Source organism: Temnothorax americanus, unplaced genomic scaffold (genome assembly GCF_048541705.1).
Source record: "Temnothorax americanus isolate GAGA-0224 unplaced genomic scaffold, ASM4854170v1 Scaffold45, whole genome shotgun sequence".
In the NCBI taxonomy this organism is placed as follows: domain Eukaryota; kingdom Metazoa; phylum Arthropoda; class Insecta; order Hymenoptera; family Formicidae; genus Temnothorax; species Temnothorax americanus.
This window is the reverse complement of record NW_027509602.1, coordinates 1,269,677-1,290,573: the sequence shown is the minus strand read 5'-3', so window position 1 is coordinate 1,290,573 and position 20,897 is coordinate 1,269,677. Positions and strand designations below refer to the sequence as shown.

The 20,897-nt window shown below is 39.3% G+C and overlaps 1 protein-coding gene and 1 long non-coding RNA gene across 6 annotated transcripts in view; one reads left to right on the top strand and one right to left on the bottom strand.

Moving 5' to 3' along the window:
- Positions 1-20,897, bottom strand: part of Atg16 (Autophagy-related 16) — a 221,586-nt gene that overhangs the window by 90,407 nt on the left and 110,282 nt on the right. The window lies entirely within an intron of this gene.
- LOC143903331 (uncharacterized) lies at positions 9,505-12,479 on the top strand. Its single transcript, XR_013258691.1, has 4 exons — positions 9,505-10,407; positions 10,877-10,912; positions 10,995-11,229; positions 11,963-12,479. It is a non-coding gene; the product is annotated as an uncharacterized LOC143903331 (long non-coding RNA).

Below are 20,897 nucleotides of genomic sequence, written 5' to 3'. Positions count from 1 at the left end.
CAAACGGACGTCGTTCGAGCGCACGTGGGATTTTCGCATAAACGACAACAAATTGGCTAATAAATAAAACCGGTTTGCGTTTGATTTTCCCGTGTGAAGTGACACGCGGTGCCGTAGGTCCAATCGCTCAACCGCCGCTCATTACCGCGATTGCCGCGGGGTTAAATTATTACCGTCGGCAGAGACTTCATCGGACTTATCCGCTTCGCGATAGGAAACGTCAAATGCGACACATGTGCGCGCGCGCGCGCGCGTATTTGCTATATTTATCTGTTCGCGCGATGCGTGAGGCGATGTGAATGACAGCCGGAGTGCCGGGGGTGACCGCGCGGCATGCAGTCGTATATATAAGCATTCGGAAACAATTTAGCTGTACCTGGGAGAGAGCCGATCTCGAGGCGCTTCAATCGCGCGTGAAGGTGGTACACGTCCGACACGCATGCATCCAAAGCGCTATGGGGTGTTCGGGAATGGGAATGAGATGAATACGGGTCATTATGGATGCAGTGCTGTATCAAGCGCTGTTAGAAAGTCGCGCGACTGGGTCATTACGCGCGATCGTATACGGACTTCCGCGATTTTTCAGAAAACTTTTCAACTTGTCCGCCGAGACCCGCGAATTCTTGCGTCACGAAACGAACGGAGAGATTCAACGATTGCACTCACTCTTACGCTGTCCCTTCCTATAGATCAGTCTTACCTGGAAACATAAACAGAGAAAGAAAATTTAATTAATTAAAGTTCTAAGTTGCGCGATAAAATATATTACGATACGTATAACGAGCTACATTTTCGCGTTTGCAATTTCGAAAGAATTTGTATACTTTTCACCCTCTGTCTCTTTCCGCCATGAAACAAGAAGATGCAAAAATGAATTTTTAAGCGAAAAATATTGCACAATTAGTTGCAGACGGTGAATAGCGCACATATTCCGGCCGTATTTATGTACCTGTAATAATGCAAGTACTTGGTCGCTGTGGGAAATACAAGAATGAAAGCCAGATGAGTAAAGTCATTACAGAATTCCGCGCTTCTGTAACCGGTGCATACGGCGTAATGTCACAACGTCTCTGCTATTCTGCATTCTAGAAATGTCCCCGGCGGAATCGGGGCTATACATTCAGGGAGAACTTACTCTCTCTATAGCACAGCGCCGTTCAGCAGCACACGCGTTGCATCAGTGCGACGATGTAAATTCTTTAGCAAATGAAATGTTCATACGGACTTGCGAGTTAAATTCGTTGAGATTCCTACTAATTCTAAATATTTCCGCAATAATCTCGTCAAGATTGTCGCAAAAAAAAAATGGTCCGTAATTTTATTGAGCGCTCTATCGTAAAAAAGTTGACGCCGCAAAAGCAAATAGCAGATTTTACATAAATTAAAAAATTAGCAATTCTTGTAACATAGCTGTAATACGTTAAGAGCGCTAGCATTTTTAATAAAACTTTACTTTTGTCAATGCTTAGGGGTCCTCGGAAAAACTTTGTACATCGCTGTTCGCGTCTTCTACTTCAGTTTCTTCAATTCCCTGTAGGCTGTATAGCAGTCTCGTTTGCGCATATGTAAGTGAAAATCCTGTCTTGAGCGTGACAAAAACGGTCGTCCATCGGAGACCGTTCATATTGCCGATCATTAGAGACGGTCATAAAGGTCGATTCGTGTTATGTAGGTAAGGCAGTCGGTATGGAAACCTCGAGGGCTCACGACATCGTGGAGAATCGCGGCGTTTTCTGTTGAGCGAAGAGCCCCGCTATGAATAGAATATCCTTACACGCAATACAAGTTTCGCGCAAAAAACATTTTCACGCGTATTACGATAGAAGAGAATATACATCTATTACTTTATAAAGAAATTTATATTAATATATTGTAAAAGTGCTAATATAAAACATCTCTACAATTAATAGGTTCATAAATAAGTTAATAAATTGTTTCATAAGTACGCGTAAGTTCTTCCTCGAAATTAAAATTTATTAAATAATGTATTCAACACGAAAACAAAGAATCGCATACGTGAAATGGTATAATAAAACTTGATAAAGCCTCCTAGTGAAAAATATTACAACATTTTTACGCGAATTTACGCGGGACCGTGTTATATTTCCTACGTGTTTGACTAAACGCGCGGAGAATATTTTCGCGTTTTCCATCAAGGTTGCAAGGCCCATTGCTTCCTCCTGCCGCCGAGTGCGTGGGAGATCCGTGAGTTACACGTAGCATGCGACTATAAATTTTCGCGAGTGAACGAGAGCCAGAGCCAAGTAACGAACGATCGAGAGCACTTAGTGAAATAAATAACGTGGAGCGACCTCTTTGTCGCCAATTGTCGAACTTCCCAATGGAAAGTAAATGTTGGAAGCAAGCACTTCACCCCCTTCGATTTAGAGGAATGTTTTTCAATCTCAGTACTCTTCACGTGCACTTTGAAGAACGAAAACGTGTTGTGTGTATGCTTCTCCTGAGTTTGCAGCGATCGTTCGTTGGCTAAATAAATCATTTGCAATTTGCCTTTTCGTCGAACAAACACTTATCGTATTTGGATGAGTATGCAATAAGTACAAGAATGATGTTTCAAAAGATATCGCGAGGTTATTAAAAACAGCATAAAAACAACATTAAAAAACATGTAGATGATATATGTTTAATAAAAAAAAAAAAACTATCGTTTGATATACGTATAATACTCATATGCACGCACACATACATAAAGAGTTAACTTTTTATCAGAAAGAATAAAAAATATTGTAATTTTTTAGTTACAAACGATTTATTATATTATCTTTGTCAAACATTTACGACTGTTTGCATGGCAAGCTGTGACGATATACGTGTTTTAAAAGTTTCCTTGTACATCGGCAGGGATATGCGAATTTTTGCTGCGGGATATTTTTGTAGTCGCGCAATGAAGTCACGCCACATCGCAATCTGAATAAATCTAAACGGATAACGAGGACGTGTCGTAAACGTAAGACGACGTAGAAGATGGCAGCTTGTAACGAGAGACACATGACACGCTACCAGATCGAAGCTGTGTACCTTCATCCATTCGGGCCAACGCAGCACTTCGCTCGCATCTGTGCGTTAATGCGCGAATCGCACGAGTTCGTTTGCCAGTTCCGTGTAATAGCACGTAACTGCGAAAACTAATGTCGACCTAGCTCGTCGGCCGTATTCTGTAGAATCAAGATTTTTTTAAATAAAAGATATCACGCAAATGTGTTTATGCAACGAGATTCCGCAAATAATGGATTACGTGGATTGCAAGTCAAGAGTTGTACGTTAACAAATATGTACCTAATAAATGTACTACAAAAAATTGTATTTTTAACGCAACTTTGTAAGCAGCGAACACAAAGTATATTATTGTAACAGCAAAACTTTCGTAACATAATGTATATTAATAAAAAAAAAAAAAAAAAAATTATGTTAATTTATTCAAAGAAAAATGCTTTGTGTTAGAAAGAGATTTTATATTTGACAAAGAAGCAAAATTTTCGCTTAAACTTGTTAGAGTTTTATCTCGTTTCGCTAGAAAAAATGTGCACAGCAATCATAATTTCATCTTGCAAAATATAGATACTTATTAATCGTATTACTCTGTGACAATATTGTTACATTAATATATAGAAGTACAATTTAAATCTATCACATCTATCAGTCGTGAATCTATCTGTTTTTGATACTTCAACATTTTAATCTATGTAATTATTTAAACCGTATAAATTAATCTGACATAAATATATTTCATCGATATTTTATCATATATGGAATTATAATCGGCTTCGCAGAAAATATAATATTGTAAAAGTGTGTAACAATTTTTAAAATACGTATAATGTATTAGATGTCATAGAGTAGACATTTCCGGTTGTATCATTGTAATATTTATATAAAAGATATTTACGTAAACTTGCGTCTCTCGTAATTTCAATGGCATACATTTTTGCGTCGCGTAATTTTAACGACATGATTATTTTGTTACGAAAACGTAAGATTCTGGTTCTATCTGTATAGCGTTTATTATGTAACACGCCTGAGTAACTAACAACCATATTTATGTTGAATAAAATTCCTGCTACGCGAGAAGCTACAATTAATTTATATTCCTGTGACCCTTTAATTACGAAAAGGCAGCGTGTTCTTTTGCTACTTATCACTGGGTACGCAAAGCACGTAAGAATATTAAAATTTTAGCTTGTCGCAATTTGCGCCGGACGAGCACGAGAAGAAAAAAACTGGAGCAATGACTGGCACAATGAAAATAACGGCGAAACTTCATAGACAACGGACTGTGCTTCCATCGAAGAAAGTTAAAACACTCAATTTGAATACGTACAGCCAAGTGCATCATATATACAGCGAAAACGTGCTTGCAATTTGTACGCGTTTTGCATTTATTAATTTTTATGATGGACGCAAGCGTATCCTACATTTCGTGAGATGAATCACGCGTGTGAAGCTTTATGACACAATAGCGGCGCAATGTGATTTCATCCGTATGCGCTGCACACGATATACATATTATGGGTATAATATATGTTTGTTATTAGTAATGTAATGTATGTACGGATTGTCACGTTCATTTAAATATCTAATATTCATGGCGGAGAATCGGAATACAAATCTCATTTAATAATGAAATTATTAAATGAAATTTGTATTCCGACAAGTTCTTCTGATTAAATCCAAACGTGTTGGTCAATAACGGAATGGCTTCTATATGAAGCTCTCACACTGACACAGTAATAGATTTCCATGCAAGGCTTACTCTGTTTCTGATGGATCCTATAAATGGACTCACTAAAAGCTTGATAGATACGCTCAGTATAGATACCTAAACAATCTGACACAACCAGTTTACGGTATATACTACATACTACACTGTACAGCACTCGCAAAGATCATGACGTAACTGCATACGCAAAAGAAGAGGATAATCCGGAAAATTGATACTACACAGAAGCTATCAAGAAGATTACATCGACATACCAGAAATCCTTGGGATATGCATTCAATCGAATCAATTCGATCGTTGGGCCTTTTCGCAGGATGCCGGGACAATTATCTCGCTCATTACGCGTATATTAAAAGTGAGCCTAATTATAAGGCTTCAATGATCTTGGAGCGGTACGACGAGAGTACGTCCTCATTGGTACTCGACAATATGCGTATCCGCGTATTAATGTCGCTAATTAATTCGCGAGGTGCAGGCCGCAAGTATAATGGGCAGCATGCGTGCTCGTAACTACACAAGCGGCACGCGGTATTTCACGTCGGCTCGAGTGCGGCCGCGGCTTTGGTATGAGGCATGGGGTCAATTTGTAACGTGCGCACAAAAAAAAAACCAAAAAACAAAAGGATGAGCGGTGGGGCGGTAGCCGCCGCGACGGAGAAAAGCCACGACCGGACGGAAAAGCGACCGCCGCGCGCCGCCGCGCCGTCCTCGAGCTGCGCTCACCTCGTTTGGATGCGCATCCGCTCGATATCATTCAGCGCGGATTTCAAGAATCGCGTACGGTATATCGAATAAATTCGAGAATGGGGCGGACATCGAAAAGTGATATCGATTTATTGCGTCGCTGGCGTGGAGAAAGCGCCGGCGGCGGCTTCGGCGGATAGAAAAATCTTTAAATATTCAAACGACATCGACGAACTACGAAGAGGGTCGGTCTGTGCGGTCGTGATGTACCGTAATCTGTACAGATAGAAATTACACAAAAATTGGCAATATTAGATCGCGCAAATTCGATTGGAATAGCGATTTTGAATTAACTCGTGTGGTTTGATATATATATAATAAGGGGTTTATTGTCCAAATATAATTTTTCAGTTGATTTATTTATGTAATCATTTGAGAAAAATAATCAAAATTGGAAAATAATGTTCACTCTGTTTTTAATGATGTTTACGATCGTTCAATTAAACAGAAAATATATATACGCGTGCATTTGCATACCGACGCGCATAGCAGAGTTGTTAAAATATTGTCTAGATATACCGATTGGCGAAAACTGCTCATCGAAACGTATAACTGGACTTTATCGAGCGCCTCTATTGGATATTTTTGAATAAAGAAACTTCTGAAGGATCGCGGAAGATGCGATGTGCAGCATACTACATTTAACGAGCATAAACCAGGGCGCGCTTAAATCTTTCCGGAGTATGAGCGAGAATTTCCGGCATTCGACGAAAGTTAATAACGCTTCAACCACCAGCGCTGCAGCATCAGATCCGTCTGGCAGAGATTTCAGCATTTAAGCCGTGCTCCATCTCTTCAGCATAGTGATCTCTTAAGGAAAGAAAAAGATGAATGCTACGCACATAAGGAAATCGCGAGCGATGCACGTGAGGGTTTAATTTGACGGAAATTAGAGAGTAGAACATTTTTATTTTATTTTATATCTTCATTATTAATAATCCCGATCTTATCGCTGCGCGGAGATCGATCGTAAAGCAACACAGACTGGCGAAGACTGGCACAATCTTAAATATTGCACGATAGACGAAATTGCAACAACGTTTGGACCGTATAGGAATCAATTTTGGATAGCGTACAAATATTTTTACTGTCTTGACAGCGGCATCCAATTTCTTCTCTCTCGCGGCTCTGCGGCCGCGGTCGCAAGGGTTTTCTTGCGCATACAAATGCAAATCGTTGACGGTGGCGCAGATTTTACGAACATCGATCGTCCAGGAGCGGGATCGTTCCCGGGATCATATCGGCGTAGAGCTCTCGTGACCCTTATTCGCTTTTACCCTGACGAAAATCCACCGCGCTCTCGAGGACTCCTTCTGATATATAGGCACTCGAGGAGACGGCGAGGGGGCACGGAACGAAGCCTCGGGGAGAAGGAGGAAAAATGGAAGCGAGAGAAGTCTGGGAAAAGGGGTTCCCGATATTATCTCCGGCCAGCTCGGGTTTATAGGTTCACGTCGATAGGACACGTCGACGAGGGTGCATCTACACGAGACTCTATCGCTCGTATAAGATGCCTCTCGAGAACGCGCAGGCATCTGTCACGCTCTCAAACGAACGTAAAAATCACTGCCGCGTCGCGTTCTTGCTAGTAGAAAGGGAGCGACCGAAGGAGAGAGAGGAAGACAGAGGGTCGCGACAAGACTAGATCTCAGACGACGAATATCTATCGTTCCATGTTCCATGATTAATGATAATTTTCTCACTCAATTGTCTGTATTTGCCAAGAATTACTCTTCAACGTTGAACCATGTTTGAGAAAGCGACACTACTGTGTAACGTGCACTTACGCGTGTGTGTGTTTAATGCATTCTCTCTCGGAATTTCCGTTAAAGAAGAAATTAACGGCTCTGTCGCACTTACAAACGGGAAAAGGATACAAGTATCGACTCAAGCCAACGACGGAGAGAGCGTCTCTCTGTTACGCGGCTAACTATAGCTTCCACTCTCGCGAAGCAGCTTATTGTAATTCAGGATTCAAAAATTGCCACTCCGCAGCTATTTCCGCGCGGTTGTTTGGAAGCGGGTCGTAAAACACGGCGGGATACGGTAAACACGTCGGAGTGTCCGACGATCGTACGACCGTCTTAACAAACACCGTATTAACCGGCTCATTGCGTTTGCAGCTCAACTCAACCGCGAACCGGAGCTGCACTTAAAGACTTTTCGTGGAAGGATATGACGGTCGGTGCGGAGCTGAGGCCAACAGCTCGTTTAAGACAATCAGATTTCATGGAGCACTTAAGGTCGTGCTTCAAACAACGTGCGAAGAGATGAAGGGAGAGAGAGAGTTACACGTAAGATTAGACGTCGTCCAAAAACAAAAATTGACACATATTTATCGAGAAAAAGAAAAGTATATAACGCAATTACACGCACCTCTTTATACGTGTAATTATGTTTGCAAAAAAAAATAGAAAAAGGAGAAATGATATGGAAATGCTTAGGTTTTTGTTAGACAACATATCCTGGCGTGCAGTTTACGATTTTGCCAGGATGTGTATACGGATCTTGTATTTAAGGCGAGAGATTGTCGCGTTGTGTAATTTATAACCCAGCGTAAATCCGAATTTACAACCAAGCGTCGAAGAAGTAATTCCGTGCACTCACCGAAATTACTCTGCTAAATCCTGATGTTTGATTAATTTAGGGATAATGCTTGATGAGAATATGCTTAAGTTTATACGCGTAGAAAATATGTTTCGAAATATATACGCGCATTTCGATTCTGATAAAAAGATAACTCAGTGACATGTTATATTAACAATATATAACAATAGTAATAAAATAATGAATTTGCGACGTATCTAATGCGATGATCCACGCCTCAAAATACAGACGCTGCGGGATTGAACATCAATTAATAAACATATCAAACATGAAATACGGTCAATTAGCAAGTCAATAAGTGATTAATAGTTATGAATATGCGAATTTCCATGTATCATTTATACGTAATTTTACATATGTGCAATGATTCACGAAAATCTCCGAACGTATGATATATCTCTAAATCCCAACACCCATGGAGGGGTAAAACCCATAGTGGTGTAAAGTCAATATGTAAAACAATTTGACTTTCACCACTATGGCTTTTACTCCTCCGCATCACGATGATCAAACTCACTATACGTTTTTCATCACAGTATACGTTTACGGCTTTCTTGGGAGCGCGCTTGTAACATAAAGTTTGTTCCGTATTTCGACCTTCACAAAACCTCGGCAGTTTCGTAATTTACGATATCTGCAGATCCTCACGCATTAAAGTTCAGTTACATTTGCGGCTGCTAAGCGCGCGGCCGCGTTCTCCTAATGCACAACCTTACGGCAGCCGGTAACTTTCTCACTTGGTGGATTAGCTCTTTAGGCAGTTGCCGGAGGCGTGGATAATCGCGCACGACCCGGTACGGGTGTAAAAACTACCAGGCATCACCGCGGGTATATCGTTTTATATGTATCTCCGGCTCAATAAGAGAATTAAGCAATTTATGTTTACAAATGATAAAACCCATTTGCGTAAATAGCGCTGGAATGCTTAAGATTTAACGTAACGCGCGGCGCGGCCCGTAAATCCCCGCGTGCGATTTAAAACCGATCATTTTTGCAGATGCGCAATTGCGTCGCCCGAGTCAAAATTTAACCCTCCGAATACCCTGCGTTTACTCGAAATCCTTTGAAAGAGCATATGCCGCCGTACTGTGCACCCTGCTTATAACCTATTTGGACTCTACTTTCAGATTTTGTCATGAAAAGATCACTCCTGGGAACCTCCTCAAACTTCCTCTAACTATGATCGAACCTCCATTTAATCTCGTTACAATTCATGGCTTGTGCGATGACTTCACGTACCCTTCGTAGGCGTCCTAATGTTCCGCGCTCACTCCGCAGACTCTCCGTACGCGTCCTAATGTTCCGCGCTCACTTCGCAGACTCTCCGTACGCGTTTCATGTGTGCTCTCCGTTCACCCTCCCTACAATTCGACGTAGGCATCTATTCCCGTGAGCCTCCGTGTACCCTCTGTAGAACCTTCAAAATACTTTTTTCTAAAACTTCGATAGAGCCTCCGTACACTCTATTCCCGTAAGCCTCCGTGTATCCTCTGTAGAACCTATAATTGTCTATATGTTGCCGACCCATAAAAGTAAAACGTTCCCCAAAATATTAAGAGAGAAATTTATTCATCATCTGCAATAATATATGATAAATGGCGTGTCTCCGTGCCAAAAACAGGTCAGATTCCGCTATAAAAAAGATTACGTTGCAATGACAAGTTTGAACATTTAAGATAAAATTTTCAAAATTTCAACAAAATATAATGTTGTATAAGATCACTGAATATATAGACCTTTTATGTATTATTTAAATCATAGTAACACGGCAGGCAACTCGTTTTTATGTTTTATAATTGTATTTTATATCATATTTTACATTATGTGTCAATATACAATCATGTGTCAATAGATAAGTCAATCAAAAGAATGTGATTATATAAATGCCACTTATACCGACGAAGCACGCGGACGGTTATGATAAGAAAGAAAGACGCGGTAATTGTTTACACTTTACGCCGTTGAGCCGCTCTGCGCCCGTGCCGCGCGTGGCGCGGAAAAGTGCGTTTTGACAAATGATAACCGCCGCGCGCGGCACCATATAGCCCCAGCCAGCCCAGCGGTGTGTTGCTGTTGCTATACGTGCCCTTGCCAAGACCTCCAGTGATACCGGAATATTCGATCCTCGGGCGCCGGTGATGAGCTCTATCGCACGACACAGTCGCACGCCGTCACGTAAGAGAAACAGGAATTTTCTCAGAATAAATTGGTTCAGCTGCATGACGAACTTTTGGCTCGGGTCAGTTTTATTGTAGCTGGCCGGGCATTTTCACGCAGACTCGCTATATATGTCCTAAGAAAGGACATCGCAAGCTAAGGTAAGTGAAAGTTATATTAAGAATTGAGTGTCCCTCGGATACAATAGTGACAGCAAAATATTATACGCTACAACATTGTACAGATCGAATGGGTTTTCCAAACTTTAAAACACAGTTTTATTCCTTGTTAGATAGTGAAATCATTAAAATCGAAATCACATTATCATAATTGGTTAGGACACCCGCACAAATTGTTGGGGGTTCCAGGTTCGAATTCTGGCTGAGGTGATATTTTTTGCAATAATTTCTTTCTAATAATTTGATTTTGAATTTAATGATTTTACTATCTAACGAGAAATAAAACTGTGTTTTAAAGTTCGAAAAACCCATTCGGCGCGCAGTTACTGAGTTGGAAGATTTATACATCATGGCCAGTTGAGTCGATTAATAATTTTGTTACAGTAAGATAGAAACTTTGAAATTATGTAAAAATATAATACAATTGTTTGCCAACATTTTTTTGTTGCAGATTTCCGATTTCTATAAATCTCCCGGCAAAGACAAGGTAAATTGTTTGATAAATATTGATTTTTGCTATTGTTTTGTATATGTTATTATAAGATGATGTAATTTGAGCGTATTTTTAGGTAGAAATATATCCTGGAACGAACTTTTATTTTTATGAGGGCATCAAAGTGAATATTATGGATAAATCCAAAGTTTTGGACCAACAAACATCAGAGCTTGTCAATCACTGGCCTCTCCTCGTGCGGCATGCACTGATCGAGGTATATGGAAAGAATTTAGCCTTATTTTGTGCAAAAGGCAGCAAAAAGGATGGACGCCCGGGTATCGATGCCCAGTTTTATACAGCTCTTTACTGTGAGTATCTTTTGTGCACATACATGTTACAAAAAATGCTTATTTTCAACGATAAAAGTAGGGTTTAGAGGAAGACAAATAATGGTAAAATCAATTTTTCAAGATCACATGAAATTTATTGCCATTTCTTTTAAATAAAATCGTATGATTTTTCTTACATGATATACTTTCTCCAATTATTCTGCATATAAAAGTGTTAAGAAAAAATTACTACAAAATTAACCCTAATCCTTCCAACATAATTGTTGTAAAAAAATATTTAAATAAATAAGATTTCCAAATTTTCTTTACATTAATTTTTAGTCGAAGGTATAAAGATATAATAATTTTTGGGGAATTTTTCAAAGCTAGTATTAACATACTGAAAAACGCGTGGGACTCAAAAGTGCATGGTTGGAGAAATTAAGTGCCGCAAAAAACGTTGGAGGGATTAGGGTTAATATCTACTTTACGAGGTATTTCATACTTTATTCTGGCATATTTTGACAATAAATATAAATATAAAAAAATATAAAATATCTCGTAAACTATTGATTTTTTGATAACTTTATTTAAATACTTTTATATGCAGAATAACTGGAGAAATTATATTATGTAAGAAAAATTATATGATTCCATTAAAAAAAAATGGCGACAACTTTATGTGACTTTGAAAAATGGATTTTTTCAAAAATTGATTTTACCATTTTTGTCTCTCTATATCCTACAACTTTTTTATGGAACATTTTTTTAGAAAATACTCTGGCACAATAAAGATCTTAAGGCCGCGGTGGAATCTGCAGTCGCGATGAACGACCTGGCGGTCATCGTGGATCTTCTGGGTATTTTTACATTAAAACCAGCGATGTGGAACTTGGACCTGTGCAATTTCTTATTGGGTTTCATCAGCGATCTCTTTCAGAGTAAATATGAGATGTATATAACTGTAGCTTGCGCGGCATTGAGAATTATTCTTCATAATTTCGCCCCAGTGATAAAGGTAATGATTGCTAGCGTGTTTACTTTCATTACTCGCAACAAAAAACTCGATTTGCGAGACGTGTCACGATGGAAGTTTGTATCAACAGTACGTTCAGAACGGATTGTTATCCAATCCGAATAATATATCGTTTAAAATTACTTTACTATTAATTCAGACATAAAACATATGTATTAAATTTTTTTTGTAATTCTTTCTGATGTATATGTAATTACCTTTTATATATAACTTAGACCCCTTATAATTAGTGTCCCTTACAATTGCGTTATATATTTACAATTTAAACATATAGCTTGAAAAACAAGAAATTAATTTTTAAGTATTATAAAAATATAAAATATTAGTGCTATACTTTCAAAGAATATTAATTTTACTTATATTAATATAGTTATATTAATGAATTTTCGCGTACAAATACATTATTGAATGTATCTTATATTTATTTATACGCCTCATTAATTTATATTTCCCTTTTTTGTCATATATTTGCGATGTATGAAACCTATTTTCGGAGGTCACCGAGAATCCTTCTTAGACCCTAACATTTTGATATTAATTTCCCAGGTAGCAAGGTGACGTTTAAAGACGTCGTCATTTGACATTACTCTGCTATCTGGGTATCCTCACCTCGAGGCTGCGATATAGATATAAAAGGCTCGAATAATCGCGTACTAATAATGATTCATTGTTGTTGAAATTTAGTATTCGAGAAGTACTTATAGCCTGCGTTCGTTTATTCTTTATAATACACGTAACGTGTATTATAGATTTTATTTTCCCAATAGCTTCCAATGTGAATAAACGAACGCATAAGTACTTCTCGAATACTGAATTTCAACAACAATGAATCATTATTATTAGTACGCGCTTATTCGAGCCTTTTATATCTATATCGCAGCCACGAGGTGAGGATACCCAGGTAGCAGAGTGATGTCAAATGACGACGTCTTTAAACGTCATCTTGCTACCTAGGAAATTAATCTCGGTGACCTTCGAGAATAGGTTCTACAGAGGGTACACGGAGGCTTACGGGAATAGAGTGTACGGAGGCTCTATCGAGGTTTTAGCAAAAACGTGCTGAGAGTCTAAGGAGGGTATTTCGAGGTTTTATCCAGCCATGCGACGTCGAATCTGCGAATTGTAGGGAGGGTGAACGGAGAGTCGCCAGACTTCGCGTAACCTCCGTAGACGTTAAATGGGTAAAAACTGCCATTTGAGAAGTGACCGGAGGCTCGGCGACATAGACAAATGCTTTGTTACGTGACCCTCCGTTCATTCCGTTCAAGGAGAGTGTGCGATCGCGATCTCGGGCGTTACGGAGGGTCTATTTTTTGACTCGGGCGGTATATAATACGAATTCGGCGTGAAACGCAAACTGTGATGCACCGCCGCTATAGAATACCTATAATATGACTCGAAAAACAATAACTCGCAATCAACAATTCGGCGCGAAATGTGAACATTATTGTGATGGAAGACACAATTTTTGATTGCGCTGAAATATTATAACCGAGAATTCGCAGCGGTGTAATTTTAGTTCATAACACAGGCGTCAATTTTGATCCTCGCGCTCAAACTTGCGCGCGGGTTAAAGCGTTCTAGAGGTAGATATAGTATTTTTTAAATCAATTTTCAATATATGATGTATTGTTTCTATAGATTTTTGTCCTGCAGAATTCAAATTCGTTGAGAAAATAGACCTAACACGATTTTATAGTTAGTTCAAAAAGCCGAAAAATGACTTTTTTGGCAATTTTAGGTATCTTCGAAACCTGACGTGATAGAACAATTCGGGCAACGGATTCGGTTTCAGCACGTTAAAATTCTTCGAATACAACTATTGAGATTTGAAGATAAAAAAGAAGTCGAAATTCATCGGCCTGTGTAATTCTTCCACGAAAGTTATGCCATTCGCTATATATGTAAAAAATTATATTATTCACTATACAATAAGAAGTGTCGAACGTGGTACCCTCGGAATCCCAAGCGGCGACCTTTATTCACCAGATCGGACTGGTCGTATGTCGAACTGGCAAAAACTGTCACGCAGCCTGACGAATAACGAAAAATGCTTGGGAAACGGATGACCGAACGTTTTTAGCGCGTTTGATTTGCGCGGGCATCGCGACAAGGGTCGTCGCCGTCATAGATCACATCGAAATAGGGCACATTCTGCGTATATGGACACACATTGGGATCACGGTCGGAAAAAAAGCTCCCGCCGGCGGACGGGGAACAAGTCGGGGAAATGGGGAATACCAAGCTCGGGGAGCTCGCGAAAATTATGTAGTCGACTGATATATTTCCCATTCGCCTTGAATTAATGTATCGGCAATATTACGGCAATGCATCAAAAGCCAGCCGCCTGACCCCTCCTCCGCGCCGCGCCTAAAAATTGCCCGCCGTTGTTGATGTATCGAAGCACCACGCGAATGCACCGCCATGCACGCGGCGAATTGTGCCGCACCGATCGCGCTGTGGCCGCGCACAGCTGTGGTGTAACTGGAATGTATATCTATTTCTTTTTTTTTTCTTTTTTTCGTTGACTCCTGGCCGATTGGCATTCCGATGATGTTTACGTCGATATTACCTGTGCAAGCGCGCAATCCTTGCGTCGATAAAATTTCAATCGGCCGATCATGTCACTCGCCCATAAAAAATTGCGCGATTTTGACGAGATTTTAGAGGCTCAAAAAATTCAGATTAAAAAAAGAACCTTTACCACACATCAATGCAATAAACTGTCGATATTACGAGTAATGAATATGACAGTAATGTATGCCTGCGCGGTCTCTATACGAGATTTCAAATTCCGATATATCTTCACGCAGACGAGAGGCTTACCGAATTGATAAATGAGATAACAGGCTTCTTTAGGGATATCTTGAGTTATTTATGTCAGATTTATCTTTATCTACCGTACGGCTTGTGCGTGTTGCTTTGCGGGGCATTGGAAATTAATAATCTGACCTGGTACGCAAGAGCACGCTTACTCGCCGCTCGCCGCGAGGGATATATGACGATACCGGTGCGACTGGAGAGAGGGATAGAGGATTCACATGATATATTTTATATGAGGCGGCGCGATGGCTTCTGGATATATCCCATTAACGTCAAGAGATCGTATATCGGCTACTTGGGAATTCCTACTTCGACGGCGATAAAGAAGGTCCAGCGCGCGGCATAAAAACGAATTTTTTATTCGCGAGGCTTAAAGTCCTCGCAACTCGGAAAGAATTGCATCTGAAACGCATTGATCACCAAATCCGGCGCGTTTTAAATCCCGCGAAACGTTCTCCTAGTACAAAGGCAATTTAAACGAATGGTCGTTTTTCTCGGCTGAAAGTGTGCGGAGAGGAGCGGGATAGGACTTTCCGCACCGGGCAACAGCATATAGGAACTGCAGCCAGTTGCTATGGTTCCCATGCGCAATTAAATAAATGGCACTACGAAGAGTAGATATATATTCGCGAAGACCGCCGTTTGCGTTACGTAAGAAGCCTGTCCTCCGCTTTCTTTTTCCTTCTCCTTTGCCGTGTCTAATTCCCTTAATACGTTCTATTTTGCAGCGTTGCATATTTATGAGTTTTAATACAAGCAGCTAAAGGCGCTTTCGATACTCGCGCATCTTAAGCCGCAATAGTACGATTAGAAAACCAGTTTTCTCTCGCTGCTTACTCGCAACACCGAGCAGAATATTTTATTATCCGCACTTCGTTGACAATTTCTTATCTCGCTGATACAATAACTTATTAACCGTACTTAAATCGTGATATTTTGCGATAAAGACTCTGTTATCTTTAAACTAGATTCCTTTTATTTCTTCTCTCTGACAAACGCGTTAACGAAAGCGACGTAAAAACGATAAACTTGATATACCTATTATTTTCGCACGTATGCATTTTACAATATATACTTGTATTATATAAAAAAAAATAACATTTCATATGTTAGGCAATTTCCGCAAATAAGCCTTTTGTAATCAGTAATTATAAACTATATTTCCTTTTTTTTTTAAACGTAGAATAATAATAAAAACATTTAATTTTCTGTTTGCCGCACATGCACTCAGCGTCACCAACTGTCTCAGCGCATGTGCATCGCGCTATAACGAACACATATGCCGGATGTCAAGCGAATTTTCATTAAAACTTTACGAGGTTTGCGTCGACGAAAAAAAATGTCTTGTTATTTATTTATAAATAGACTACTGCCACTTTAAATCATATTTATGTTTGTTATGACCACGTCAGATAAATCATAAATTTCGAATTGCTGCATTTGCGTGCGCTAGTTCAACGTTGTCCCACGTCGTGCGATCAGTTATCCAAAATCCCCCCAAAAAGCCCAAAAAAAATACCGTGTTTCCCTATATTATTCCGTGCGCAGGGCCAATAAGACTCGAAAACGAATAACCGCCAGAGATCGGAGTAATCCCGCAATATGTACTCAACAGTACCGCACACTCGTATCGATCAATTATAGCCGTGCATGAGCGCAACGGATCGAGTACAGGACATATTCAATATGCGACGGCTCGCTATTTGCATAGTCATCGAAAGCGCGGCTGTATCGGGCAGAGCGAGAAGAGAGGCGCGGATCAAAGAGAGAAATCATGAGAGCGATAATGAGAGCGACAAAGAGATATATGGAAGAGAGGGAACGCAGAAAGCGGGGAGGGATAGAAGCGGAGTGAAAAGCGACGGTCAGTAGAGCTTTGGGAATAATCAGCGCGAGGCCAACGCATCCGATATTCCACTGAAATTGACCCCTTCCTGACTGACCGAAAATGCAAACAATGATGAAATCTCCGCGTGAGGGCCGATTAATTATACTCCCGGGCTTTTGCGTACAACGTTAATACATCCGCGGCGATGCTTGACGTGGCCTGATATTCGTTGATAATCACCGTGTCCAAACGGTCGGATTACAACTGTTCCGCCGAGTAGCGGGGTTTTTCTCACGAGGCATCCGAGATGCGAGATGCGCGCGTCGAAATCGAGCGAGAGAAAGCGAACTTTGTATACCGGTATTTTTTTGCACCACAAATTACTTATATATATATATATATATATATATATATATATATATATATATATACACATAACCGGATTTCTGCGCGAGCAAATTGTAAGCGGGGAATTGCGAAGGCTCAAGAATAATAGAATGCAAATGAGCGAACATGCGTGCGCGATTATTTGAGCTCCCGTAACGCGCTTAGCGCAATTAAAAGAATAATAATTAATGAAACGACGGGTTCTACCGAGAAAGCATATGTGCTTCGTCGCAGCAATAACGAACGCGAATGTCGCGCTGATACATTTATTAACCATGGAAAGTCATTTGACAAACTATTAAGCTGAAAACACGGAACGAAATACACGACGCAACGTTGCAATAAATTAGCACGTTTTGTGAATTTCTCTCGTAAAACGTGTCACCGCACAATACAAATTGTATATACGTTATAATTATATGTCGAAAAACAGTTCAAATAAAATTATACCTATTCATAAACGCCATTCCTTTTACGCATGGCACATATACCACGCATGTGAACTATGTCTACATTTATTGCGCGGTCTGCTCTCAGCTATTTAAAGGTATTTAATTCAGTCTGCATCATCGCAGCAATGTAAAATCCGTCGTTATTTCATTAAATGTTTGTGGCATGATCAAATGTTTCTTATACACGTGTAATTATTTAATTTTTATCTGCGAGATTTGCCATAGTTAATGCAAACATCAATTGCGTTGCAGTTACAATACTAATATTTACATATAAAATAAACACGCTTTTCACGCTGAAAGAGCGAATGAAGATATTCCAAGCTTCATACAAACGTTTGTTTCAATTTGCATTAATACCGTTGAAGCATGCACATGTCTCATTATATTATTTAATAAAAAATAATTATGCGTTTTTTTCAAGCTAAAACAGAAAAATATATAACTTTCCTTCTCTCTTCCAATATTCCAAAACGCATAAGAGAGAGCAACCGATTTATTTTTATTTAGGGGCAATCAACTTTCCTCGCTTTTTAAGTTGAAGCACGTGCCAGTATCAATATTCACTATGAATTATACAACACAGCGGGCTATTCAGCATGTACCAGAGCGAGATCTCCTTTTCGCGGTGAGAAGACCGGCAAGCACCAGCCAGGGGCCTAATTCTTATTCACGCAGCGTAAACCGATCTCTTTAATCGGTACTCCGGCCAGAATTTAGTATTTCTGAAACTGCCTTTTCTGGTCCCAGCTAGTTTCCGTTGCCGGCGGCATCTTAACGATTTCAAATCGTTTCGCCCATCCCATCGCGTCCTCTTTTTGCTCACGACGATCACCAGTTTCGAGACGCTTTCAATCCCTCTCCTCACCTTTGAACGTCTCGATCACAGTTAAGAATTTGGTGATCGAGAAAAGAAATTAGAACTTTTTTTTCTTAATTTCGATAATGTTTAACGGAAATAGACATGAAAAAGTATCTACAGTCGGACTGGGGATCAGGAGGGAGAGAAATGCAACCTTGGAGCTTGGTGTATGCCAAAGGCGCAGGAGAAACTGCAAAATGGAACGAAGTTGCAGCGGAATTCGAGAGCGTTGGTAGTTTATTCCCGTACTTTAATTACCTAGTTATCCCGGCGATTTACATAATGTACCTCGCCCATCCTGTGCGGCATCGACTCCGCGGGCGAGGATTTCCAATCGGTTCGACTCCCTCGCGGATACCTAATCGTGCCGAAGGTAGCGCACAGCGGGCGGGAGATTCGCGAGGAAAGGGGCAACTCCAAGGCTATTAATTCCTTTAGGCTGCGGATCGTTATAATCTATTGTTCCCTACGGTACTCGCGCAGTGAGCCGCTCCGTATACCATGAGTGATATGTATAGAGGCACGCGCGCAGATTCGCGATCTCGGTAACAAAGATTTTCCGCGGGCTCTACATTCGTTTTAATTGTCATTAAATAAGGTTCAGGCTCTAACTTGACACCTACGGCGAATCGCCATTGTCCGCGCAGCGTAGCGTCAAGCAGAGCCAGCTATAGACGCAATGTCCGCGTAGTTTCTATTCCAACGTGTTTATCCGCTCTCTTATGAAATTTCATTTAAAGTAGACGAAAAAAAAAAACAAAAAGAGGAACGGGCGCTGGAAACCGCTGTTCCGTTTAAGTTTAAGACATAAACACGCGGTAGATCGCCGAGAAATTTATTACTAATAATAATTAAATATTGCTATATTTCGATAACTTACGAACCAATAAACGTTGTATACACTCAATGTTCTTTATTAACTTCATATTAGTTACTAATTAATAAATTTGTTTAAATACTTTCTTTCGCTAATAATTTTATATTAATTTTATCTTCAATTAAAGGTATCCTAAAATTGTGTCGCACTTTTCCAGCTATATAATTTCTGCATGTACGATATATATTTTTTTCAAAGAAAAATATTGAAGCAAAAACTTTTCTTAAAATATTTAATTAGAATCCGCAATAAACGAAAATGACGATAATTTTGAGATACGTTATAGACACATGTGTAGAAAAAAAACTGCTATCATACGCTAAACAATCCCAAATCATAAGAAAAAATCCAGATATTAATTTTATAAGTTCTAATTGATTTACAATCGCGAAACATAGGTACATTGTTTGTGTTTCAGATTGTGCAATTACTGAATGTAGTAAATGCGACTAATGCAATATTCAGATTATATTAACTTACATATCGATGTACATTACCACTGATATGAATAGGCCATATATAGCACTGTGTGTTATACATATAATATGAATGCAATATCACAGTGGAAAGCTAATTCGACCTCATTTGCCTAATATAGAGCTTATTCTCAGTCTATCCTGTATACCTCGGTATTATCAGTGAAAGCGAATATCCTATCACGTACCGCACATGTGACAGATATGTGGCATTATATAGCTATCGAATATATATATAAATACATAGATCAAAATAGATACTGTGTACATTACGTCCTATTATGTGTCACGTGAGTATATACAACCAATAACGGAGCATATAGTGAGATGTGTCTTACTGTGCATCGCTAACGACGAAAGGTAATCATCGGCACTTAAATATTTCACATACAAATGTTCCTGCATTTCTACTTCAAGACAATGAGAGATCATATCTTATTAATCTTGCAAACAATCACGACATATAGAATATTTCATAAATGGTTGCCGACTGGACTATTTTCTTGTACTATCTTTAGGCAAAAATAAAAAATTAATACTTCATAATGTTTATCAGTTTTTAAATGTTTCATTCAATTTTCGATGTTTAACAATGAAAAAAAAAACGAGTCTTTTGCATATTAATTTTTCACATTAAGCGCGTTGATCTTTACGACTTTACGCTAAGTGTGTTAATAAAACGTTATATGCAATAATTATTCTGTAGTTTGCGTAGGATTCTGTAGTTATTATCTAGAGAAAAAGCAGAAGAAAAAATAAGGAGCAAAAAGGAAATTCTAGAGTAAGTTCTAAACGCGGCTTTTTTAAAAGTAAACTTCTCGTATTTCTGCGTGGAGATAAATCAATATGCCTTTTAGTAAATGATCGTAGTAGCAGTTCAAATATTGTTGCGAAGTAGCTCATGATGCTTCTTGAAGATGATAAATATCTTTCTTCCTCATACATAAAATATAAGACAACTCGAGA